Consider the following 26,820-nt stretch of genomic DNA (forward strand, 5'->3'; position numbering starts at 1 on the left):
GAAAGCTCAATGTTGGCATAGAGACAGAGTGAGAAAACAGGGTGGGAAAACAAGATCCAATACCCCATGTCCAAAATGCAACAGAGGCTTCCATCGGGCATCAGAATGTAGACTGATTCAGGGAAATGGGATGAGGGGCCCAGCCCCAGGGCCAAACACAAAAAATACTTGGGGCATGATGGCAACTGATGCTACACTCAGAGAGTGCCTAGAAGCTCAGTACCCAGACCAATCAGCCAGGAAGCCATCTGATGGGAGAAAGGGATTACAATTGGGGAGAATAGAGTTGTATGCAGCCGGGACAATTGAGATACCCCCTGGAGAGGTGAAATCTGTTCCTCTCCAGCCTATGGATCCCTTGCCTCCAGGTATAGTAGGCTTGACCATTTCACCTGTTAAGTGTACTTACAAAACAGTGTCCATCCATACACTAATGTGGAAAACTGGGGAATGTGTAGATAATATCCCAGTCACTAATACAGGTAGATAATGTGTGACTTATCAACCAGGAGAAGTAGTAGCATCAGGTTTATTGATACAGACCCCTAAGAAGCAACTTGGTGATAGTCACCCAGATTCTGACTTCAAGCAACAAAATCCAGGAATATACTGGACAGCAGCTGTGACAGCTAACTAACCTATGCTCACTATCTATATAAATGGTTGTCTGTCTTTTATCCATGTTGTGCTAGACACTTTTTCAGGATTCACTTTTGCAATACTAGCAGCAAAAGAGACAGCCTGAGTAGTCACTGAATTCCTCATACAAGCATTTACAATTATTTGTGTGCCACAAGGAATAAAAACACACAACGGACCTGCATATACTTCTAAACATTTTGCACACTTTTGTGCACAGTATAAGATTTTACACACCACTGGCATACCTTTTAACCCTCAAGGACAGGCAATAGTAGAGAGGAGAAACAGAGACATTAAGATGCTCCTCCAAAAACAAAAGAAAGGAGGAGCCACAGGTAACCTTAGAGAACTTCTAAATCTAGCTCTTTATACTATTAACTTCTTGATTTTTGACAAAGATGCACAGGCTCCAGAAGACAGGTTTTATAACCCACCGGAAGGGCAGTGAACAGTGCAAGCAGCTCCACTATCTTTAAATATTCGCCAGTTGATGTGAAGAGCCCCAGAAAGTGGTAAATAAAAGGTACCAGATAGGTTAACTGCTTGGGGGAGAGGGTTTGCTTGTATCTCCACAGATGGAGAAGGAATCAGATGGGTGCCAAAGAGCCATATTCACCTTGTCCATCGGAAAGAGACAGAGCAGACCCTTGAAATGAAGGAGAAGACAAGAAACATTGGGTGGTTCTGTTGCTGACTGTGCCCACTAGTGAAAGAACATGGCAGTTATGGCATTTGACTCATGGACATCAAAAGTTGTTGGACTTCAAAATCCTCAGGAATCATTGGATTCTCTGAGACATGATAAGACTGTTGTAAGACTTGAAAACTCTCAGGAATCACTGGATTATCTGAGCCATGATAAGATTGTTGTAGGACTTCAAAACCCTCAGGAATCATCACCATCATGGCTCCACCCCTTGAATATCATATTTTCTATTTAGCTATGGTCTTTTCATCAGGAACACTTGAAAGTCTTCTATTTCATTAAATATTTTTCCTTTGAAAGATTATATTCAGTTTTGTTGGGCAGTTATTCTTGGTAGTAATTCTAACTCTTGTCTTCTGGAATATCATATTCCAAGTCATTTGCTCCATTAATATAGATGGTACTAAATCTTGTGTGATCCTGATTTTGACTTCATGATATTTGAATAGTTTCTTTTTGGGTGCTTGAAATATATTTTTTCTTTGACTTGGGAGTTCTGCAATTTGGCTATTGTATTTCTGAGAATTTTCATTTGGATATCTCTTTCAGGTGGTGATAGGTAGATTCTTTCAATTTCTATTAGATTCTCTGGCTCTAGGCTATCAGGATAATTTTCCACTAAAATTTCTTTTTTTGGTGAACTTACCTTTTTATTTTTATATTGGTTGTTTATTTTATTTCTCTTTTTTAAATTGCTTTTTGTTCTTAAAATATTTGCATAGTTTTCAAAACAATCAAAGTTATCAAAACAAGATAGTTTGCAAAACCTTGTGTTCCAAAATTTTCTCTTTTCTTTCCTCTCATTCCCTCCTCTAGACAGAAAATAATCCAATACATGTTAAGTATTTGCAATTCTTCTATACCTATTTCCACATTTATCATTCTGTGCAAGAAAAATCATATCAAAAAGGGAAAAAAATGAGAAAGAATAAAAGCAAGCAAACAACAACAAAAAAGGTGAAAATATTATGTAGTTATCTACATTCAGTTCCCACAGTCCTTTTTCTGTATCCAGATGGTTCTCTCTCACAAGTCTATTGGAATTGGCCTGAATTACCTCATTGTTGAAAAAAGCCATGTCCATCAGGGTTTATCATCACATAATCTTTTTGTTGCTGTGTACAATGTTTTCTTGGTTCTACTCACTTCACTTAGCATCAGTTCATGTAAATCTCTCCAGCCCTTTCTGAAATCATCCTGCTGAACATTTCTTACAGAAAAAAATAATATGCCATAGCATCCATATACCATAGCTTATTCAGCTATTCCTCAACTGATCAGCATCTACTCAGTTTCAAGTTCCTTGTCACTAATGGAAAGGGCTGCTACAAATATTTTTGCAAATGAGGGTCCTTTTCCCTTTTTTATGGTCTCTTTGGGATACAGACCCGAAATTATATTTGAGAGTCTGTATCCCAAAGAGACCATAAAAAGATCTGATGTCTACATTCTTTTTTTTGATCATAATATTCATATATTCCAAACATTTAAATTATCTCTCTTTGATCTATTTTCCAAATCAATTTTTCCAGTGAAATATTTCACATTTTCATTTATATTTCATTCTTTTGGCTTTGTTTTATTGTTGTTGTTGTTGTGTTTTTTTTTTGTTTGTTTGTTTGTTTTTTTGATATCTCACAGAGGCATTAACTTCTCCTTGTTCAATTCTACTTTTTAGGGAATTTTTTTAGTGAGTTTTTGCGCTTCTCTTTCCCTTTGCCCCATTCTGCTTTTTATCAAGTTATTTTCATCAGTGATTTTTAAAACTTCTTTTTCCATTTAGACAATCCTGTTTTTAAGGAATTGTTTTCTTCAGTGTTTTTTGGTGTTTCTTTTACCAAATTAATAACTTTCATTATTTTCTTAGCTTGTTCTCATTTCTTTACCAAGTTTTTCCTCTATTACTCTTATTTGAGTTTAAAAAAAATTTTTTAGCTTTTCTAGAAATTCTTGTTGGACTTGTGAACAATACACATTCTACTCCCCCCTCCCCTTCCCCCTTGAGGCTTTGCTTGTAGCTGTTTTGGCATCATCTCTTCTGAGTTTGTATCTTAATCTTCTCTGTCCCTAAAACAGCTTTTTATGGTCAGATTCTTTTGTTGTTGTTGTTATTGTTGTTTGCTCTCCTCCCCCACCAGACTATTTTTTGGTTTTAAACTGTATGTTAAAGTCAGGCTCTATTCCCTATAGGAGGTTGTTTGCATCTTGTCTCTCCCATTAGACAGTGTGCTCTTTGAGGCTTATCTTTTTCTTGTTTTTGTATTCCAAGCCCTTAGAGCAGAACCTGCATATAGTAGGCTCTAAATAAATGTTTGTTCTCTGAATGACTGATTAACTTATTTGAGTGAAGAATTTATATTATTTCTGTCAGTAAGTTTCCTCAACGACTCCTCTGGCTTTTTTTGAGGATGGAGTAGGAAGGTGGGCAGGATTTGACTCTTCACTCATAGGATTAGTGCCAAAGAGAAGCTGGTAAAGAGAAGAGGCAAAACTTATTGTAAAACCTCTAACTTTCACTCTCTTCTACATCATAATATTGTGTCCCCAAAATTGGGAGAATTTGTTTTCTCCAGGAAAATTCTAGCTTCTAATTTGTTTTTTCCAAATATGGGTGGTAGGGTCAAGGTAGGAAAAGATAGCTATCATGTAGGGAAACCAATTTAGATTTCATTTTCCATTTAGAAAAACCCTTCAGGATATAACCCCAGAGAATGGTGGACAAAGTTAAATCACCTCTAAATTGAAATCTTGATCCTATCTCTCTCTCACACTCCACTCACCCATTGAATCTGTATGGCAGATGTAGACTCAGAGATATGAAAGGATAAGATTCCTTCCCAGCTACAGGGCTAACTGGATTCTACTTTATTGCACAACATTGAAGGGGAGGGAAACTGTTTCCTTTACTGAAACTGTTTCCTTTAAGATTATCACTATGAAACTGTATTTCCTTTTGATCTGTGATCCCTTGGGAGTTTCCCCGCAGATAAATTATCTTTTGGGGATGCTAGACCCTTTGATTCAATTAGAAATCCTGGTCAAAAAGCACCCCTTTGAAGTGTTGTTAATCCCAATAAGAGATCTGGGCTGAATATCAATAAGCATCCTGGCCTGGGAACCTTAGCTTCCTGAAGCCTCAATACTCCTTTTAAAAGGCAGTTTCTAAATTACTCGTTGCAGAAGGTCTAAAGCAGCTTGCTCTGACCCTGTCCACTGGGAAGGCATTCTCTTCTCAGTGTCAGACTTCATTTCCCTAATAGGACTTTGCACTAAAGAAGTTAGTTTCTTAGCAGAACCGACTTCCTGTCCAATAATAAACTTTCATTTTTGCCAAGTAATAATTTGGGTTTCATGAATTCTTTCATGGAGAACTATACACTGACCATAATGTCAACATGACAAATATTTAATATATATCAGATAGCTTGCTATCTTGTGGAGGGAGGGAAGAAAGGAGAAATATTTGAACATAAGGTTTTAAAAAGATGAATGTTGAAAACTATCTTTACATGTATTTGGGAAAATGAAATACTATTAAGGAGAAAAAAAGAACTGAGGGCAGGAACTCCTCCACTAATATTTTCTATATCTCTAGTGTTTAACAAATACTTGTATCATAATAAGAACTTGATAAGTACTTGCTGGTTGATAAATTAATTCTTCATTTAGCTCATTTTTATTAGGACCTTGATGTTAGAGTTATGGCTGTTAGAACTAAAGATTTGGAAAGAGATTGTCTTCCACTGCTCTTCACATTCTTCTCATGGAACCTTTCTCTCCATTCCATACTTTTCACAAGCAGAGGGCAAGGCTTCTGTAAGGACTTTCTGCATTTCATTTCTATTCTGATTTTTATCTTTTTTTAAAATTTTCACTAGAAGATTGGTGGTAAAGCAAATTAAAAACAAAGGATTGGGAAGGGTACAGCAATCTATTCTGGAAGAGTCTTTACAGAGAAATCTTGTAAGGAATTTTTTTTGCCTCAAAATTTACTTTTAATTAATTTTTAGTTGTTCTGATTAAGTGGTTGTGGCTGTGCTGTTAGTTTTTTCCTTGTTTCTTCTTTCTTAGGCCACTGAGATGTTCATTGTCTTAAAAGCAGAGAAATAGATATGTTTCTGAAATGAGAACTGGGAGGAGACATCTCACAAAAAAAGTTTGAATGATCCTTCTTTGATTTCAGGTAGTTTCTATTCACTGATCAGGAGACAAAGAGGGCAGATTGTACTTTTTTCATTGGGTTGTTAAGGCAGGAAGAGTAGCTGAATGAAAAATTTAATTGCTAGACCAGGATGTTCCAGAGATAGAAATCAGAAACAAAAAGTTCAGTTCTGATTTTGAATAAGAGGTAAAGAAATGAGAAGACAATAAAGCTTTCATCCAGGTGCTGAGAGGATATTTCTAAAGTATAAGTATGTTATGCTGGATCTGAACCTTAGCTGCAAAACCAACAGGAGTACCTTATTATTTGTAGGATAAAACATGAACTCATCTTTAACATCAGAGTTTTCACTATCTTATTCTAACTACTCTCTTACACATTGCTTCACTTCTCATAAAATTCTACATAATTTATAAATCTATGAAATTCCACAGAATTTTTCTCTCCCATCCCCATGACCTTGTATAGACTGTTCCATGTTTACAAAACCTATCCTCCTCATCTCTGCCTTTTTGGAATCCCTAGCTTTCTTTAAATCTCTAGTGGTGGAAACTTCTTTGATTCCCTTGCAGTGGGACTATTCCTCCCTCCAAATTTACTTTGAATTCATAATGGGTTTGGATTGGAATTTACCTCATGAACTTTGTAGTCTTAATGATTTTTTTTTAAATTTAATGGTATCCATATGTCTTCCCACTCCTATAGGATACAAGTTTCTTTAGAACCTTTGCCTTTATGTCCTCAGAATCTTATCACAGTTCCTGAAAAAATACTTTATTGATTGAATTACTGATTGATCCAAACTCTCACATATAAACAGGAAAAATATAAAAAATGTATATAACATGTTTTTTGAGGTAGAATATTAAAATTGTTTCCTACCTAGAAATTCTGACTTTTAAGCTTGGAGGACTATGATTCTTAAACTTGCTTGTGTCATGGAATCTTTAGCAATTTACTGATGCTATGAGTTTCTTTTAGAACAATGTTTTTTAAATAATTGAAGGAAATGCTAAATTTCACTTGGAGATGAATGAAAATATAATTCATTTCCCTTTCAAGTTCAGAGCATGTGAGATCTATCTGTGGGACTAAAATTAAGAATCTTTTCTCCAGACAATCCTACATTGACCTTACTTCCACTTTTCCCTTCTTAGCCTCTGGAAAAGGGAAAGAGAAGAATTGGTGTGTAATGGGTACCTAGGAAAATTCTTAGAAAGGAAGTTTGGGAAAGAGATCTACTATAGAAATCTTGAGATTGAAAACTTGGGCCTTTATATATGAGATGGGTACCTCTAATCCTTCAAACCTTTAATTATTTCCCAGGTTCATCACCCCAGCCTTGACTATACTCTTTTCTCTTCTATATCTTGGTCCCTTATTAAAACAATTCAATTCTATATTATTTCTCTTGAATATCTCACTCCTTTACCCATAGGACATCTTACCTTTCCAAACCTCAGCTCAAGATAATATTTACCACCCAATATCTTTTGTTCCTATTTGCATGTTGCTGAAAGTAGCTGGAGAAAATCACAAAGAGGTGGGTCCACTTCAAGTTTGAGGTATACAATCCTAGCTGGACCCTCATTGTAGCAGGGGCATAATTTTTGCTTTCTTAATTGATCCACTACCCCTCTTACCACAATACCTTTTCCAAAACTTTTTCTCAGACCTCTTCTTCTCCCCATGCTCTCAGCTGAGAATTTTGTCTCATTTTACAAAAATAAAAAATTGAGGAAATTTGCTGAGAACTTCTTCTCCCTTTCTTCTCAGCTCACATCTACTATACACCTCCAGAGCTCTACTTTCTACCCTTTTATCATGGGATAAGCTGGCTCTTCTCCTTGGGAAGGCAGCATCTTCTCAATATAGGAGTACATTCCATTTTATCTTCTCCAGACAATTACTCCTTCTATCACCCATACTCTCTGATTTAAGTCAGTCAATAAGTAGGTCAACCTCATACTAGCTTTATCAAATTTTGTGTTAATCATATTTTCCTTTTAATAAAAATTTTAGCTATCCTTATTGAGGGTCTGTTGCTTTTACTTGGTTTTCCTTTCACTTCTTTCTTCTCAAACTCCTGAAATGGTCATGATTCTAGGGCAGATAGATAAAAATGTCCCTGAGATTAGGGCTTGAGGTGGCATCTGAAAAGTAACAGTTGGATGAGCCTTCTAAGACTACAGATTGTTTTCTTTTTACTGTTATGGTACAATAACAAGGACTTTCTATTGGATATAAGTAACCAAGCAGGAAGAGCAGGTCAATGAAAAAAAATAATGGCAAGGTGATGGATACTTAGAGGTAAAAATCAGAGACAAGGAGTACTCTGCTAACAGAGAGTAAAAGCCACAGAGATAAGCCTCTTGTGTCTTCATCCAGGCATTGAAATGATACTGTCCATTCTTGTTCTGATTCCTTAGTGCCTCTAGGATAAAACATGAATTTATGTTTCACATGTCATCTCTTCACATTCTGACCTCAGTTTAATTTTTTTCTTGCATGTTTTTCACCTTCTCATAATCTTAGTGTCACTCAAATAGGCCTATTTACTCTTGTTTTACTGATTCTATTCTCTTTTTTTAATTTTCATGCCTTTACACAGACTATCCATGCTATGAATATACACTCGCTTTCTCTTCATCTCTTATAGTCCCTAGTTTCCTTTAAATCTTAAGATCTGTGGTCTTTCTTAAATTTTTGGGGGGTAGGGCTGGACAATTGGGGTTAAGTGACTTGTGCAGGGTCACACAACTAGTAAGTGTTAGGTGTTTGAGGTCAGATTTGAATTCAGGTCCTCCTGATTCCAGGACTGGTACTCTATCTAGTGTGCCACCTGTCTGCCCTCTCTTTCTTCAGTTCCTAAGGATTTTCCTGATTCCCTTTAGGAGGTACTGTCCTTTTAAAATTGTATATATGATAAGTTTGCATTGGTGGATACCTCTTGGACTTTTTAGGTAGGTGTCTTCTATCTAATTTGTATATTTACTGATGTCTGCATGTGTCTCCTCTCTCACAACATAAGTTTCTTCAGGACAGAAACTCCTGTTTTTCTCTTCATGTCCTCCACACTCAGAACAGTGACTTAAACATAGTGGATTTAAAAAAAATGTTTGGTTGAATTACTGATACAGATATTGAGTCAGAGACCAAAAAAAGAAGGTGTTAAAGGCTCCTACATGCATATAGATAATTGGGACTGAATTTCATAGTTGATGGTCTAGTCAGAAGTATCTTTCTCTTGTATAACTGAGAACTGCCCTTCCTTTTTTTGTCCTAGTTTATGGTGAAACTAGTAAAAAAAAAAACAAAACTGTTTATACTTGAATATGTTTATGTTTGAATATGTAAATTGCACAATAGCTTTACTGATGTGACATGATAATAAGGTAAAACCTTTCACCTCCTATTTGGCTCTTCAAGAATTTCCAAGTGTCTCTTTGAGGCTTATTGAAGCTCCAGGAATATTTGTATGACTTTGGTTTGATAGGTGAATGGTGGAAGTTTGAAAGAATCCCAGTGTTTTTAGAGCCATTAATTTAGAATTCTAGGATTCTGACCAGCTGTTATTAGGGAAATGGAGTGCAGTAGACAATCTACACTTTGAAGTCATCTTGGAAAAGGGACAATTATTTTTAGAGGACTAGTATCATTGAACTCTTTGACAGTCTGGTTAATTCATGGATTCTTTTTTAGAAAAAATATTTTAGATAATTAAAAAATGCTAAATTTCAGTTTCAGATATACCTTTTTTTCTTTTAAATTTATTTGTATTTATAGATCTTGGATTAAGAATCCTAGATCCTTAGATTTCTGTCATACTCCCACAATATTAATCTTTTCTCTTCCTTTCCCCAACTACTGGCAAAGAGGAAAAGCAGGGAATTGTGTGAGTTTAGAGCTCCTGGGAGAGAGATCTTGAGGGGATAGGCCATTATAGAGATTGGACCCTATTGAGGCAGCCAGCTTAAGCCTGAGTAATTGAGAGGGAAAATCTTTTTTTAATGTAGGCTAGTAGAGTATTCTTATGGGGAGTATCTATCTATCTATCTATCTATCTATCTATCTATCTATCTATCTATCTATCTATATGTACTTTACAACCCTCCTTGGGCCTTGGAACAAAAAATTCAGGAAAGGCAGGGATTTGAGAGATGAGGTATTGAGTGTGACCAAGAGCAATTAGATTATTGTTTTGAAAAACACTAATTCACTTTTTTTCTCAAGATAAATGGAGAAACAGCTACATTTCTGCAAACTATGTATTATTCTTATCCTAGTTTTCCTTCTAGCTCTACTCATCACCACCATGACATTCTACTAGTACCTAGGCACCTATTTATTTGGAAGAGTCAAGTCTTACATATAAAACTTTGGATCCTGCTACCTCCCATAATGAAATAGTATTCAGAAATATACAGAACCTGTAAAAAACCAAACAAACAAACAACTCACCCTCAAAATTAACAATATCTAAAGAACAATTAGATATAATTCTAGTTTAGTGTCCACTCTTACTAAGGATATCAGAGTGGTCTCAACTTCTGCTTCCCATCTCAAGAGGAGTTAAATTTTTCCTTGGGGAAAGCTGGGGGAGAAGAAATTAGAGAAGGCTATTCTTTATCAATTTGAATTATATAATGGCCTCCTAATGGTACATGGGTGAGACAGCCCTCAAGACATTTTAAATGGACTAAGAAAAGTTAAATACACACAAAATAGATTGCTGTTGAAATGCATTCAACATATCAAGGAAACAAGTGGAGATGAGGCAGTTTCTTTTAGAGAGTAAGGTTCCTCAGATGATGTTTTAGCTGACTTTCTCTTTATAGGAAAGACTATACTAATTGCTTCACAATGAGATCCTTAATTGATCTGAAGATACTGACCTAACATTTGTTTATAAGAGCAAATTTTGGGGGCTAAAAGACCTTCAGGATAAAAGTCTAAGACCTTCAGATCCATCCCCATTATTTTACAGAGCAAGGTATAGAGGCATGAAGTGGTTATGTTTTTTGAGACTAAGTAAATAGTCATGGCAGCATTTGAACCCATTTCTTTCTGACACCCATGAAAGAGACACTGTTAAGCAGTGATAGAGAGCTAGGACACCCATGTGCAGCTGTCCATCACTGCTTATCAGTGTCTCTTTCATTCCCCACATACAAACACTGTGTTTGGAGACTGCATAGTGCCTTTACTGATGCATGTATCCCATTGAGTCAGTTTAGTAATAATAACAAATGATTGATCATTTTCAACAGACATTGTAGAAGGACCATTAACTGAGCCCAGAATGAAAAAGGAGAAAGGAAAGCAATTTAGGAATGGGTAACAGTTGGGACAAAGGTAAGGAGATGGCATAAGAAAGACAATTTTCTACTACTGTGATCATTGCAAGTTAGCAAAGAAACATGAAATACATTTATTTTTAAAAATTAAAGACTTCATAGTTTCTCTCACCAAAAGATATAATTCAGTATGGTGTCTGAATAGATCTGTATAAAAAACATGCTTCAGCTAAATCATCAGAATTTTAAAAGTCCACTTAAATTTTGTTCCAGAATTGGGAACCTGAAAGAGACATTAAAGGATTACTTAAGTCACCTGCTTTTGACCAGCTTTGGAAATTTGGATCTGTTTATTTATTTAGGACATAGTAAAATATTATACTTAATTTAGCCTTTTTATCTAGTTTCAGTCCCATTTTTAGACTTTTTAGTTTTTGTCCAAATGCATAAGTTGTCCCTTATTCTCTTGGGTTACCAGCACAAAGTAGTCATCAAATTTTTTTTTTTGAAGAGCATCTATGAAGTGAGACATAGGCTTACCCAGAGTTTGAATTTAGCACAAGACAGAAGAATAGTGCTAAAAGCACTAAAAAAATTCCCAGAAAGATGACATTAGGGGAATAGGAGTTGTGACATATTGGAAAGTTATATATAGCTCATATGAATATACTGCTTCAGAATATAGCAAAACTATGAGAATAGTAGGGCAAACACCATTGTTTCGCAGATGAAAAAATAGGCTCCAAGAGACCATTATGTAGAGAATTCTATGGTCAGAAGAACTCAAAGGAAGCAGAACAGTTGAAAGTTTGGATAGCAGTTGTGCTGGTTCTTGTTAGAGCAGAAATTTCTCACATGCTTAGATGAAACCTTTTCTCATTGTTTTCTCTGGTGTTTGGACTGAAACTGGCATTTCCCTCATGAATTGAAACAAAAGAGGCAAAACTGCTTGAATAAGCAAGGAGTCTGACTCAGTTATGGGGAAAGTTTGGATTTCCCAGAAAAATCTGAATTCTAATCTGTCATTTTTCCCAAATGTAGGTGATAGGGTGATTATGGATGGAGGAGGTAGTAAGATTTGGGATGAAGGGAAGTGACCATAAATTTTCTGCTCAGTTTAGAAATCCTCCACATGTCACCAAGGATTATGAGTCTTACATCTCTTTTAGCTAAGCCATGGCCACACCTCTATTTGGCACCACCCACTCAAGGAAAATATATAAGAGAAGACTCAAAAGGAAGAAGGACCAAGGTTTCTTCTCATCAATGGGATCAAGTGAATCCAATATCTGTAGAATGCAGAACACAGACAGTAGGTGAGAGAAAAAAGCCTAAGAATGGGACTGGCTATTTGGGATAATCACCAGGTGGGGAAGCAAGAGTGGAGATTCCTTTTTGATCAAATGGTGACAAATGGGGAAACTAGGCTGGGAAAAAGATAAATATAATCATTATATTAAAGGAATAAAGAAAGGGGGAAGGGAAAGGAGGCATATGCTAAAATTTTATGATATGGAGCTTGAGGATCTTCTCATCCCTCTATTAAATACTATTATTGTTATCTCTCAACCTGAAGATGCTAAAAATGGTTAGTTTAATATCCCTATCAGAATAAGTGGAGACATTTTCCTTTGTATACTCTCTCTCTTTGTGTCTCTCTCTGTCTCTCTCTGTCTCTCTGTCTCTCTCCCTCTCTCTCTCTCTCTCTCTCTCTCTCTCTCTCTCTCTCTCTCTCTCTCTCCCTATCTCTCTCTCTCCCTATCTCTCTCTCTCTCTCTCTTTTTCTCTCTCTCTCTCTCTCTCTCTCTCTCTCTCTCTCTCTCTCTCTCTCTCTCTCTCTCTGTCTCTCTCTGTCTCTGTCTCTCTCTGTCTCTGTCTCTCTCTGTCTGTCTCTCTCTCTTAAAAAGAAAGCTGGTATATAACATATTTTATACTTTGGACAAAATGTGAAATGTCCTCATTCTTCCTACCAACCTAGTTTGTAAATGTCCAATGTGGCTTTACTTTTCACAAAATTGATGGCTGTATGAAGAATAGACTTGGAGAATTAACTATGTAGATTTCTAAAGAGTGCAGCTAAAAGTTTTTTGATATGCTGCCTTAAATGTTGTGGTCTGGGCAACAGATTAATTGATATACTCTTCATTCCAACTTTGGTTTTATGATGGTTCCTCTTGGATGAAGAGGTAGAGTTAATATGGTCTTGATTTCTCAGGAGAGGGAAATAAAGGAGAGTATAACTGATGATTCCTTTCTTGAATAACTTTGCTTCTATCTTCTTATCATCCCCAACTTCAAACCAAAACCGGATTTAATATAAAATAATTTGTGTAGTCCATGATAGTGGGCTTGGATAATGCTGAAAACTGAAGAGAACATATAAAAAATTGATCTATAAGTAGGATAACAATATACTCTAATATAGATGAGATAAGGATGCAGTAAGAGCAAGGGGAAATGAAACTCTAGTGGGGGGAGGCTTTGAGTTATGAAAGAACAGGGAGTTGGTATCTTATGTGAAGTAAATTTTTTTACTTTCTGCTCCTTGTGTTGTTGCTTCTCCTCTCCAAGGTCAGATGACTCATGCTATGATGTGGATTGTTTTCTTGCTCATCTTTCTGGAACTGACTCATTTCTCCCATGCTCAATTCTTTTGGACTCACCATGTGGACTATTCCAAGACCAAAATCTCAGGAAACCCATCCTGGTACTGTGATTTTGATGATGGTACATAGGGGACTGATTAACAGTAGTTACTGAATGGATTTCAACACCTTCATCCATGAGACAAATAATACCATCCTTAATATCTGTGCTAATTCTGTCATCCCCCTACCACAATTATAATGTACGAAACTATTATATAAGTCCTCACCCAGTTTTGATGACATTTTGTTTTGTCAGGTGCCATAGCTGTTGTCCTTACTGTAGATATGTGGACCAGGTTCATTTTACAAGAATTGGAGTTATGGTTAAAATATTCAGTCCCATTTCAGCACCATACCTATCCATGACAGTTTTTATCCAAATTTCACTTTCTACTAGTTCTTTTGTACCCCTTACGTTCTTAGCTTCTATGACTCCAACCTAAATTTCTTATTTTTATCCTAATTTAGGAAGAATGCAAGCTACTTGAAGGCAGGGACTCCTTTGTTTATGTTTGTATATTTCCAGTGATTATCACAGACTTGATTCATAGGAAGAGCTTGATAATTGTTTTCTGATTGATAGATAAATTCTTTATTTAGCTAATATTTATGAGGACTTTGATATTAGTATGGAGCTGTTAACAATAAAAGGCTTAGAAGCAGACTGACTACCTTCATATTTTTCTTGTGGGATATTTTTTCCTATCTCATCCTTTGTATAAGCAGAGGTATAAGCATCCTTTGCAATGACTATGCTTTGCATTTCTATGGAAACAGTGGGCTCCATAACATGAAATGATGGGAATAAAAAATTATAATAAATACGTAATATACAAATCAAGCTTCTGTGTGATACCATGAGAAAATAGATCCAGCTCTGTTTAAGTGAAATATGGCTTTTCTACTGAAATCCTTATAAGACAGAATTTATTCTATTATTTGGCATTAGTACAAAGAGTTAGAAAAAGAAAAAATGGATAGATCAGGTAATTTGCTAGATGTGTGATCTTAAAACAAGTTATCTCAGCTTACCAATCTATAATATGCATGAATAAACTGCCCACTGTTATTTTGATATTTCATTGTATTAGAAATATTGTTAAAATAGCAAGTTCCTTTGGGTTATACATTCAATTATTAAAGGAATGATGTCAAATGTTTAAAAACAATTCATTTAAAAATTCAGTGGAACATTGTTTGTGGAGTTATGAAGTGATCCAATCATTCTGAAGAGCAATTTGGAACTATGCCCAAAGGGCTATCAAATTGTGCATACTCTTTGATCCAACAATGTTTCTACTGGACTTGAATCCCAAAGAGATCTTAAAGGAGGGAAAGGGACCCACATGTGCATGAATATTTGTGGCAACTGTTTTTTGAAATGGCAAGAAACTGGAAACTGAGTGGATGCCCATCAGTTGGAGAATGGCTGAATAAGTTATGGCATATGAATGTTATGGAATTTATTGTTCTATAAGAAACAATCAGCAGAATGATTTCAGAGAGGCCTGGAAAGACTTACATGAACTGATGCTAAGTGAAATGAGCAGAACCAGGACAAGATTATACAATGATCAATTCTGATGGATGTGGCTCTTTTTAACAATGAAATGATCCAGGCCAGTTCCAATGATCTTGTGATGAACAGAGAGGACTGTGGGAACTGAATGGGGGTCAGTACATAGCATTTTCACTCTTTTGTTGTTTGCTTGAATTTTCTTTTCTTTTTTTTCCTTTTTGATTTCATTTTTCTTGTGGTGCAAATTAATTGTATAAATATGTAAACTGGAATACAAAGTTTTGCAATTATCCATATATATGTTTTGAAAATTAAAAAGCTTTAAATAAATAAATAATTCAGTGGATAATGATGTTTTTACTGTGGTTTTGATATGGCAGAAATCTATTTGAAATGTCCTTATTGTGAAATGAAAAGTTCTAAGACCTTACAAGCCTTCTAAATATAGTAAAAAAAAATTTAACATTGACATAACATTTAACCCAATACATTTTAAGCTTACCTAACAATATAGTTGTGTATATATATCAATATCTTATATATCAGTCTCTATTTCTATATACCTCTTTGTAATTTTAATGTGATATTCATTCAGCCTATGTATATGTTATGTTTTAATTAACTGGATTTTTATGAAATATATTTTGTACTGATGTTTTTCCAAACTATGAGAAGTATGATTTTTAAAAGCCACTTGTAACAGAATTAATTATTTTCTGTGAAAGATAATTTGGAAATTCATTTGACTAAATGTCATCTAATTAGTAATAACTATTCAGTTTTAAATTCATGCTATTTAGAATGTTATTATGTTTCCAAATTATCTTGTATTGAAAATTCTGGGTAACTACTCTATATGCTGTTTATGGAATGTTAAATTTTGTGTCATTGGAAAATTTTAACTCCTTTTATTTTGCATACTATGAAATTGCCAATCTGGTTGTTAATAATATAATGTTAAAATCAATATAGCATCTATTTGGGTACAGTTTGAAAAAAGAATAATGGGGAAAAAAGGGAAGCAAGAGAAAGAGTTTATAAAAATTTCTGTCTTTGTTAGCCTGTCAAGTTTCTTGGGACCATAGCTGATAAAATCTTATCAACCCTGTGAAAGAATTTCATATTGTTTTATTTAGGATTGTATATTGTTTTATTTAAGAACAAATACTCCTTGAACAATGAGAAAATTTTTGAAAAGTTTTTGAAATATTTATAGAACAGAAATGTTTTAATGGTTTTTGGTTATGATAATTATGAAGTTTATACTTGGAATAGTCTGCTCTGACATTACATCTTGAATCAACATGGTATTAACAGATTCTAGTGTGGATGATTTATTATTATTATTATTATTTTACTTTAATAGGTTAATATTCAGTATGTTAAAATCTAATAATTACCTTTTACATGCCTTCCTATTGCCTCCAGGGAAAAATAGAAAATGTTATATTTGGCATTCAAAATCTTTCATATCCTACCTCTCCAATAGGAAACTTTTCCTACTTTTCCAGTTTTTTTTACACCTTACTCTTTGATGGGTACTGTCTGATCCAATGACATTAGTCTCTTGCCTTTTATTGAACAAAAGATCCCATCTCTCACATCCCTGTATTTTCTCTGGCTATTCCTTCTGTCTGAGACTCTTCCTTCTCTTCTTTAACTTCTGACTTCCTTTACTTGGTAAAATCCCACCTTCTATAGGAAGCCAACCCTATTCCTCTTAATTAGAGCACTTTCTTAATTATTTCCTATTTATCCTATTTATAGCCTGCTTTGTAATTGTTTATTTGGATATTGTCTCCCCCATTATATTGTAAGCTCCTCAAAGTCAGGGACTGTCTTTTGCCTCTTTTAGTTTCTGCAGGGCTTAATACAATGTCTGGCATATAGCAGACACAATAAATATTTATTTATTGAATGAATGAATATGAAACTGGTAAAAAAAATTGTTTTCATATGTTTGTATACATAATGGGGACAGGAACTTTGCTTCAGCAGCAAGAATATAAGGCAAAGACTTCCAGCACATGATTGCCTCCTGTTGTGTTTTAAAATAAGTCTTTGAGGCTCATTAAAGCTGTCAGCATAACAATGGGTGTTTAAAAGAAATATGGTATTTTTAGAGCCATAATTTATAATTTCTGCATCTGGGCAACTTTCCTTTAGGGCAGTAGATTGTAATAGATAGGCCATCCTGGTTAAAGTCATATTGGGAGACAGTCCTTTTTTGAAGAGCCAGTGTCCTTAATTTTGTGTGTGTCATGGAAGCCTTTGGCAGTCTGGCAAAAATATGTTTCCTTCCTTAGAAAAATGTTTTTTAAGTAATTGAGGGAAATGCTTAATGTCAGCTGAAGATGAGTGCAAATGAAAATGTAATTTTTTTCTTTCCAAAATCAAACTTTGTCAAGACTTTCTATACACCACAGTTTAAACATTCTTGCTCCAGTGTCCTACTGTTTCTCTAAAATATTAGTTTCTTTTTTTTTTTTCTTCTCACTAACCCCATATCCTAGGAAAGGAAAAACTAGAGAATGGTGTGAGATAGAAGTTTATTGAGGAAGTAAATTTGAGGAAAAGGCTCACCAGAGAGACTGAATCTCGGATATGGCACTTCAACGTAATACTTCAGTTTCTCTGCCTCAGTTTCCCTGAATTGTTCTGTTTAAGTTTCCTTGGTGTGGGGCCCCCCATCCTTTTCTGGCCATTATTGATGAGAGTAAAACTCTGTATGATCTGAGTGAACCCTGTAAAATTATGTAAAATCACACATACACACACACACACATACACACACACACACACACACACACACTCATACACACAAATGTCTCCTTTGATCTACAAACCCAAATGGTCTTGCATCCTCAGAACAAGATAAGCTTTTTTGGGGGAAGTTACAACTCCAGGCAAGATTTCACATTCACCAGAGATTTCCCTTAGACTCATGCATAAAATGGGTCTTTAGAAAATGACTCTGCAGATCACTTCTTTCTTGAGAATGATATGCCCACCAAGAGAATCCCTCGGTGTTTCTTTAACAATAAAGCTTTTTTGGGTTTAGTGAATTCCTTCACCCCAAATTCTCAACTTGGAGAATGAACCCCACCCATTCCTACCTAACCTCTTCATGGATTCCCTCATCCCTCATCATTAGGACTGAGAGAATTAGGGCTTTGAAGTTCTGGCCACTCTCACATTCCAAAGAGTCATAAATCTCAAGATATCTTATCTCAAATGCCTGTGTTCTCTTGCTTGACCACCTTCTTGACACCCAATCTGTCAGAATTAAAAAGTTATGGTCCTTCCTGGAATTTTCACTCACCCAGTGCCTTACTCCTTCCCCCCCCCCATCTTTGTTTCTCTGATAGCTGGAGCCTTATAAAAGACTCTGGAATTACTTGCTGGGGGCTGGATGCTTTGAGACAAGAGTTCCATTCAGTCAGCTGAGGGGCCAGACATGGGTCTTGATTCAACTGCTAGTACAAATTCTCCACTTTTAACATATTAAAAACCTAGTCTCTGTTTTGCCTCAGTTTTTCTGGCGTTATATCAGGACAAGATAAATGAAATGGAAAGTATTTTGCTGGTATAAGCCAGTGGAAAATTGCTGTAAGAAGTATACATGTTGTGGCCTTGTGAGGAAAAATCAGTCAGTATACCTAGATATTGCTTTGTTCTTTCTAGCCTTTGTGATTTAGGGTAGAAGTGGGTATATGGTTAGGAAAAGGAGGAATTGGGAGGATGATGATGTGCTTCTAGATATTTAGTTAGGAGTACAGAAAAATATCTTAATAAACATATGAAGGTTCTTTTTCTGTACTTTATGGAGTAGCTGTGTGTATAAGCCATAAAATAATAAGTTGGTTAAGCAGCCCCAATCCCAAACATGTTAGCTGAATGAAATCAATCCCTTTGAGGAAGAAGCCCCATTAATAGGATTCAGATGTATAAGATGGTAGCAACTTCTTGGCAGAGGAGAAGATGACAATGTTAGCAAATTGCAGTAACAGCTATTCAGGAAAACTTCAAAAGGCGAGTAAAGGAATAGTGATGTAAACCAACAACTTGAAGATGCGATGATAGCAATGGGAGTTTTCAGGTAACCAATGAGCTAGTCCAGTCAATAGTCATTTGTCATGAAATTTCCATGTGATTAACAGTATAAATAATAGAGACACAAAGAGAAGGAAAAAACCACGGTATCTATCATCAAGGAAGTCACATTTTAATGGGGAATGTGATAACAAAATAATGATGTCTACATGAGATATACACAGTGTAAATAGAAGGTGATCACAGAAAGAGGCCTGAGAGGAGTGATGGTGGCTGCGCTCAGAGGAAGATGGTGAAAGAATTTGAGCTAACTCTTGAAGGAAGCCAGGGAAGTTAAGTGAGGCAGGAAGGCATTTCAAGAATAGGGGACAGCCAGGAGAAAGGAGAGGAGGTGGGAGATGGGTTTTGTGCATGACAATCATCAATCAGTCCACTGACTCAGAATCACAGAGGAGGAGAGTAAAATATATAAACATTAGACATGCAAAAAAGGCTTCAGATTGTGAAAGGCCTTCAATGCTAAACAGATGTGTTTGTATTTGTTTCTGAAGGTAATGGAGAGCCACGGAAGTTTACTGAATTAGAAAAGAGTGATGATCACATGATTAGACTTTTATTTTAGAAAAATCACATTAATATTTGTGGAAAGGATGAATTGGAGGGGGAAAAGATGAGACCAGAAGACATAAGAAAGCCTGTTACAATGGATTAAGTAAAAGATGTGTCTATGTGAGTTAAAAGAAGGAGATTATGCAAGAGATAATGTGAAGGGAGGTGGGATAAATGTGAGTGAAAAGTTGAGGATAAAAGCAATGTTGACAACCTGGTTAAATTGAAAACAAGGAAAGATTTAGAGAAAAAGATAATTCTTGTTATAGACATATTTTTGTTTGAAATGCCTGATATACATCCAGTTTGATATGCTCGAAAGGCAAGCTTAGATATATGGATACCTTGGAAGAGACTTTAGGTTTGGATATATAGAACCAGAAATAATCTGCATTAAAGTGAAAATTGTACACATGGTTGCAGGTGATAAATAAATAAATATATATATGTATATAAATATATATATATATATATATGTGTGTGTGTGTGTGTGTGTGTGTGTGTAAATTTTATATATATGTATATCTATTTTATATATTTTAAAACAATAGCTTTTTCTTTTCAAAATATATGCAAAGATAGTTTTCAACATTCAGCTTTATCAAACCTTGTGTGTTTTAAAATTCTCTCCCTCTCTTCCCCCCCCCATATCCTCCCCTAGACAGCAAGTAATCCAATTACATATCTCTATCTATCTATCTCTATATATCTATATCTATATTTAAAGAGAGACCTGGATAGAGCTTTGGAGATGAGCTTTGTTTATGATTAATTATATAATTTGAATGAAGGTCCTGTATAAGAGGCAAGTAAAAGGATAACTAGGAAAGAGTAGTGTCATAAAAGACTTAGAAAGGAGAGAGTAGCCAAGATCATATAGTGATTTTCAGTGTCAAAAATTGCAGAGATTAGGATGAATGAGGAGTCAGAAAAGTTCTAATCTAATAGACTGGTCAATTGTGAGGTAAATTTGGAGAAAACAATTTTAGCTGAACACTGGTTTGTAATCCACATTGCAGAAGGTACAAAAGAAAATAGAAGAATATAGAAAAACACTGAATTAACTTTTTTTGGTACTTAGCCAACAATGGGAAAAGAGACAAAGAATGATGGCTAGTGAGAATGTTTGAATCCAGTAATGGGTTTAATCAGGGTTATTAGACATTGGCATGTTTATAAGTATTAGGGAAACAGCTGAGAAATGAAAGGTTAGAAGATGGAAGGGAATAAGATCAAGTATGCATGTAGAGGGGTTTACTTTGATTAGCAAAAGACTCATATCTTTATTCTTGACATGAATGAAGAAGGAGATAATGGGAGAAAATGTTTATATGATGTCAGATGGAGAGAAGGAAAGAAAAGGGAGCACTTGGAGAATGGTTTCAAATTTATTTTTCAGTGAAGTATGAATCCTGGTCCTCAGGCAGAGACAAGGAGTGGTTTAGGGACCAATAGGGAAGGATAATAAGGTTTAAAATATTCAAAATAAAATTTGTGAATGGGATAAAGAACTGGTTGTTGTTCAATCATGTCTAATTCCTCATGACTCCATTTACAATTTTCTTATCAAAGATACTGGAGTGGTTTGTCATTTCTGTTTTTAACCCATGCTATAGATGTGGTAATAGAGACAAACAGGGTTAAGTGATTTGGCCAGGATAACACAATTAATGAATATCTGAGGACAGATTTGAATTTAGGGAAATGAATCTTCTTGACTCTAAAACCAAAACTCTATCCATTATGCTATCTGGCTGCCAAGACAGCTGATTAAAGAGGTGTAATATGGTTTTATTTGTTAAAGTTAGGACTCCATTGTGATAATGTAATTTGTAGTGGATCGGGATAGAATGGTTTTATTTAACAGCTATAGGGATAAGAATGGAACAGAGGAAGTGAATAGTGGTAAGAACCCAGAGTTGGTGTTTGCCATGTTGTGACTAGTAATAGAACAAGAGGTTAAAGAATTTGAGTGTACAGAATAGAGTAAGAGGAAAGTAAGGAAAACACTAAGTGTAGTCAACTTCTTTTGGTACTTAGCCAAGAATGAGAAAAGAGACATAGCATGATAGCTAACATGGATGTTTGGATCCAGCAATGACTTTACTAGGAGGACTAAATATTATTATGTTTATAAAGAAAAGGGAAGGAACTGTATTGGACTACAATATTAACAGATTCCACAGAGGAGTGAGATAAAGAAGAAAAGAGAAAATAGTACAGGGATGAGGCCTTTAAGAGAGAAAAAAAGTAATGGAATTAGAGATCATAAAGAAAATGAAGAATGTGGTTTGAGTTTAAGAACTGGGATAAGAAGAAATCTTTGTGCTAGGAACTGAATTCTTTGAGGAAGGAAGGAAGGAAGGAAGGACTAGTCATTGGGTTTGATGGCCATCAAATTCTTGTCTGCATGATAAATTTGGATAGGATGAGTCCTAAAGAAAGAATGATTGTTGATTATGGTAGGGGAAAAGTCTGAAAGTGGAAACAGGGAAAACAAAGTATTCTAATTTCCTAGGACAAACAGTGAATTGGGTGGGCATGAGGATTATGAGTAGAAGGACAGACTATATTGAAAAAGGAGGCTGGGGATGCAGTGTCATCAAGAGAAATTAGGTCTCAGCAACTGCCAGACTGAGTGAATAAGCAGAAGTAGTGATTTTTTTAAATATAACAATGGTTTTGCAATGATCAATGGGAGCTGAGAATGCTCACTTAATACAAGAGAGTTTCATTTCTGAGATCACCCAAGAAATACATTCAGGTCTAGAATAACATGGGGTTTTTAAAAACAGTATTTTATTTGTTTATATGTAAAGACTATTTTTAACATTAATTTTTAAGAGGGCAGCTAGGTGGTGCAATGGATAGCACACCAGCCCTGAAGTCAGGAGGATCTGAATTCAACTTTGGTTTCAGACATTTAACACTTCCTAGCTGTGTGACCTTGGGCAACTCACTTAACCCCAATTGTCTCAGCCAAAAATATATATATATCATTAATTTTTAAAGAAGACTTCGAGTTCTGAATTTTTCTCCCTACTTTCTTTCCCTCCTCCCTAAGAGAGTGAGCAATTTGATAAAAGTGATATATGTTCTATTAGTAACATGAACTTTTTAAAGAGAAAGATCAAACTTCTTTTCCCCTTGACTGCCTCTATCAGTTCCAAAACTACTTATAAAAAATATGTTAAAGAAAGCTGATAATTGGCTTGAGTCTAGTTATCCTGAAAAGGAGCAAAAAGAAATTAATGTATGATATAGACTAGGTATAAAAAAGCTATTAATTTCCCCTACCTCAAAGAAGTGCTTAACACACAAAAGACTCAAAAAATACTTGTTGATAAAAACTTAAAATGATGAAATAGTAACCCATGACTCCTATTAAGCTCTCTGGAAGATTAATACTTAAAACATAAAAATGTAAAATAGTTTTTGGAATTAGTACCGAAATATTTTACTTTTACTTTGGCTCTTCACTTTCTAAAAACAAACACATCTTCCAGTATAAAAATATTGTAACAAGTATTTTTATAGGATTTGGCTTTTTTTTTCTAATGAGTTGAATATGAAAGAGGGGAAAATAAAAGAGTTAAAACAATCTGAGCAAATAAGGAATTCTGACTTCCAGTTTCTTTTATATGTATCTGTGTCATACTACTGTAGCCCAGGAGTAGAGAAAATTTGGTTTCCCCAGAAAGATCTGGTTTTTGACTTGTTTTACCCAAGTGTAGATATTAGGAAGGTGGAGGATGGGTGTGTGGTGAGAGTTGAGGCAAAGGGTAATAGTTGTGGATTTACTATTAAATTTAGAAAACCTCTGCCTATCACAGTCCCAGAGAATGATGAGTTTTATATGGTTTCTATGTCTAAGCCATGGTCCCACCTCTCTTTAGCCCCACCCACATTGGCACTATATAAGATCAGAAAGAAGAAAGAACAAGGCTTTTTCCCATTTTTGGATCCTAAATCTGAAGATGGCAAAGTACACACAGTAAGTAAGAGGAGAAAGCTCCAAAATGGAGTTGGGTATTTGGAATTATCCCCAGGATGGGAATCAGTAACAAGGATCCCTTTTTGATCAAGTGATGAGGAGTAGGGAAAGAGGAAAAATATAATCACTACATTAAAGAAATAAAGCAAGGGAGAAAGGAAAAGAGGAATCTTGTAATGCTTTTTATAGTGAGGGTTATGGGAATCCTTTCAACTCACTGTTAACTGTCAGGAATTGGTAGTTTTATAGGCACATTAGAGTAGGTGAAGCCCTCTCTCCCTTGTTAGAGAGATTTTGACACACCAAGCAAAATGTAAAATTTACTAATTTCGCCTACCACTCCAGTTATAACTGTCTAGTATCTCATATGACTTGATTTTTCACAAAATCAATAGCCACTTGTTGTGAAGAATGAAATTTGTGAGCACTAAATATATGGATTTTTTAAAAATAGCATTAAAAAGCTTCCATTTATACACTTCAACAACAATACTGTATGAGGATGTACTCAGATGGAAGTGGATAGCTTCAACAAAGAGAAGTCTAATTCAGATCCAATTGATCAATGATGGACAGAATCAGCGACACACAGAAAAGGAACACTGGGAAATGAGTGTGAACCCTTTGCATTTTTGTTTTTCTTCTCAGGTTATTTTTACCTTTTGAATCCAATTCTTCCTGTGCAACAACAACAACAACAACAAAATTCGGTTCTGCACATATATATTGTATCTAAAAGATACTATAACATATTTAACATGTATGGGACTGCCTGCCATCTAGGGGAGGGGATGGAGGGAAGGAAGGGAAAATTCAAAACAGAAGTGAGTGCAAGGGATAATGTTGTAAAAAAAATTACCCATGCATATGTACTGTCAAAAAAAAAAGTTATAATTATAAAATTAATAAAAAATAAAATAAAAAATAAAGCTTCCGTTGATTGTTTCCCTGAGTGTTAACAACCTGAGCAACAACTTGAATTGTCTAGTCTTCATTCCAGCTTTAGTTTTTTTTTTTCATTCCTTTTTTTAATTATAGCTTTTTATTTACAAGATATATACATGGGTAATTTTTCACATTGACAATTGCAAAACATTTTGTTCCAATTTCCCCCCCTTTCCTCACCCCCTCCCCCAGATGGCAGGTAGACCAATACATGTTAAATATGTTAAAAATATGTTAAATACAATATATGTATATATGTCCATACAATTATTTTGCTGCACAAAAAGAATCGGACTTTGAAATAATGTACAATTAACCTTGAAGGAAATAAAAAATACAGGCAGGCAAAAATAGAGGGATTGGGAATTCTATATAGTGGTTCATATTCATTTCCCAGAGTTCTTTCGCTGGGTGTCCAGCTTTAGTTTTGTAATGATACTCTTATACGTAGAGCTGGGGTCAATATAGTCTTGATCTTTCAGGACAGAGAAATGATTCTTCCTTCCTTGAGTAACTTTCCTCTAATCACACCAAAATCTCAAATCAAAATCAAATTTAAAACAAATGAAAGATTTGGAGACCAGGACAATGGGATAGGAAAGGGGTGAATATCTGAAGGAAACTGATGGAAAATAGAAAGATAAATAGGATAGGAATATAATCTAGTATAGACAACATAAAGACATAGTAAGGACAAGTGGAGCAATAGTGGAAATGGTTCAAGCTGTGAAAAGATGAGGAGTTGGTATCCTAGGTGACCATAGATTGCCATGTTTTGTTCCTTCTTCCATTTTTCTTTCTCTCTTCAAGGTCAAATGTCTCATGTTGTGATGTGGACTATCTTCTTGCTCACCTTCCTGGATCTGTCTAACTTCTCCCACACCAAGGACTTCTGGACTCTCCATGTAGACTACCCTCAGACCAAAGTCTCAGGAAATCCATCCCAGTATTGTAATGTGATGATGAAGCAGAGGGGACTGATTAATGATAGTTACCATCTGCCTATTCACATCTTCATCCATGAGACAAATGAGACCATCTTAAATATCTGTCCTAATTCCTCTGAGTCATCCCAAAGTTCCACTGGTCAAAACTCTTATGAAAGTTTTCATTCACTTTAAGTAACAGAGTGTTTTCTCAGGTCCTGCGCCTCTTCTCAAAATTGTAAATATAAGGAAATATTCCATCTTGGAAGAATTGGAGTAGTTTATGTGAATGGACACCGAGACCATGTGAATAATCAGATTCATTTTTCCTCCTTTAGGTTTCTAATTAGGTTATTATTTAGAAATTGTTTCTATATATGACAACTTTCTCCCAGGTTTTGCATTTTTCCCAGCCCTCTGGCACTCCTCATTGTTCTTAGCTTCTCCCCATCCCACTCTAATTTTTCTTTTTTTGTGTATTTATATAAAATTTTGAGAATAAGCATTTTGAGAATAAGGACTCCTCCATTTATGTTTTGTATGTATCTCCAGAGCCTCCCATGTTGGGAATGGTTGCTAATATAGCAACCTATTCTGGAAGGGTGTTTACAGAGAAGTTATGTCATTGAAGTTCATTGAATTTATTTTGCACCAAATTTTATTTTTAATAAATTTTCATTTGTCCTGGTAGAGTGGCTATGACTCTTTCTTGGTTTTCTTCCATTTCCTCTTCCTCCTCAGTTCACTGAGATGTTCATTGGTTCTATAGCAGACAGATAAATATGTTCCTCGATGAGTCTTCTTTGGCTTCAGATAGTTTCAATTTAGCTGTCAGGAACAATGCTAGGAGAATGAACTTATTCTCCTGGATGTGGGTAGCCAATAGCTTAATTCAAAATTAAATCTTCAAATCAGGTTGTCCAAAAACAGAACAGAGACAAAGAGCTTAGCATTGACCTAGAATAAGAGAAACAGAAATGATAAGACAATAAAGTTTTCATCCAGGTGCTGAGAGCATATTTCTAAAGTATATGTCTGTCTATGCTAAATCTGAACTTGGCTGAAAAACAAACTGGAACAAACTGACAGTGAAATAAAGGGAGCTTAAAAGAAATCAGATGTTTTAAAAATCATAATTAAGAATTCCTGGATCCTGGATGACCTCCTTTGGGGGAGTGAGTAGAAACAGGTAGTTTACCCTGGCTAACATCATGTAAGGAGAGAGACAGTCCTTCATGAACTTAATTGACTCTTGAATAAAACACAAGCTGTTGTTCGATAATCAAAGGCCCTCATTCTCTTGCCCAATATATTGTTTG

The 26,820-nt window shown here is 35.3% G+C and overlaps 1 long non-coding RNA gene across 2 annotated transcripts; it reads left to right on the plus strand.

Annotated features, from left to right (window-relative positions):
* Positions 1-11,611: 11,611 nt before the first annotated feature.
* LOC141555852 (uncharacterized) lies at positions 11,612-15,320 on the plus strand. 2 transcript variants are annotated; one of them, XR_012486360.1, is made up of 3 exons: positions 11,830-11,844; positions 11,977-12,123; positions 13,379-15,320. It is a non-coding gene; the product is annotated as an uncharacterized LOC141555852 (long non-coding RNA). The 2 variants fall into 2 exon arrangements; XR_012486359.1 differs by having other exon boundaries at positions 11,612-12,123.
* Positions 15,321-26,820: the final 11,500 nt, after the last annotated feature.

Source organism: Sminthopsis crassicaudata, chromosome 2 (assembly GCF_048593235.1).
Source record: "Sminthopsis crassicaudata isolate SCR6 chromosome 2, ASM4859323v1, whole genome shotgun sequence".
NCBI classification, from domain to species: domain Eukaryota; kingdom Metazoa; phylum Chordata; class Mammalia; order Dasyuromorphia; family Dasyuridae; genus Sminthopsis; species Sminthopsis crassicaudata.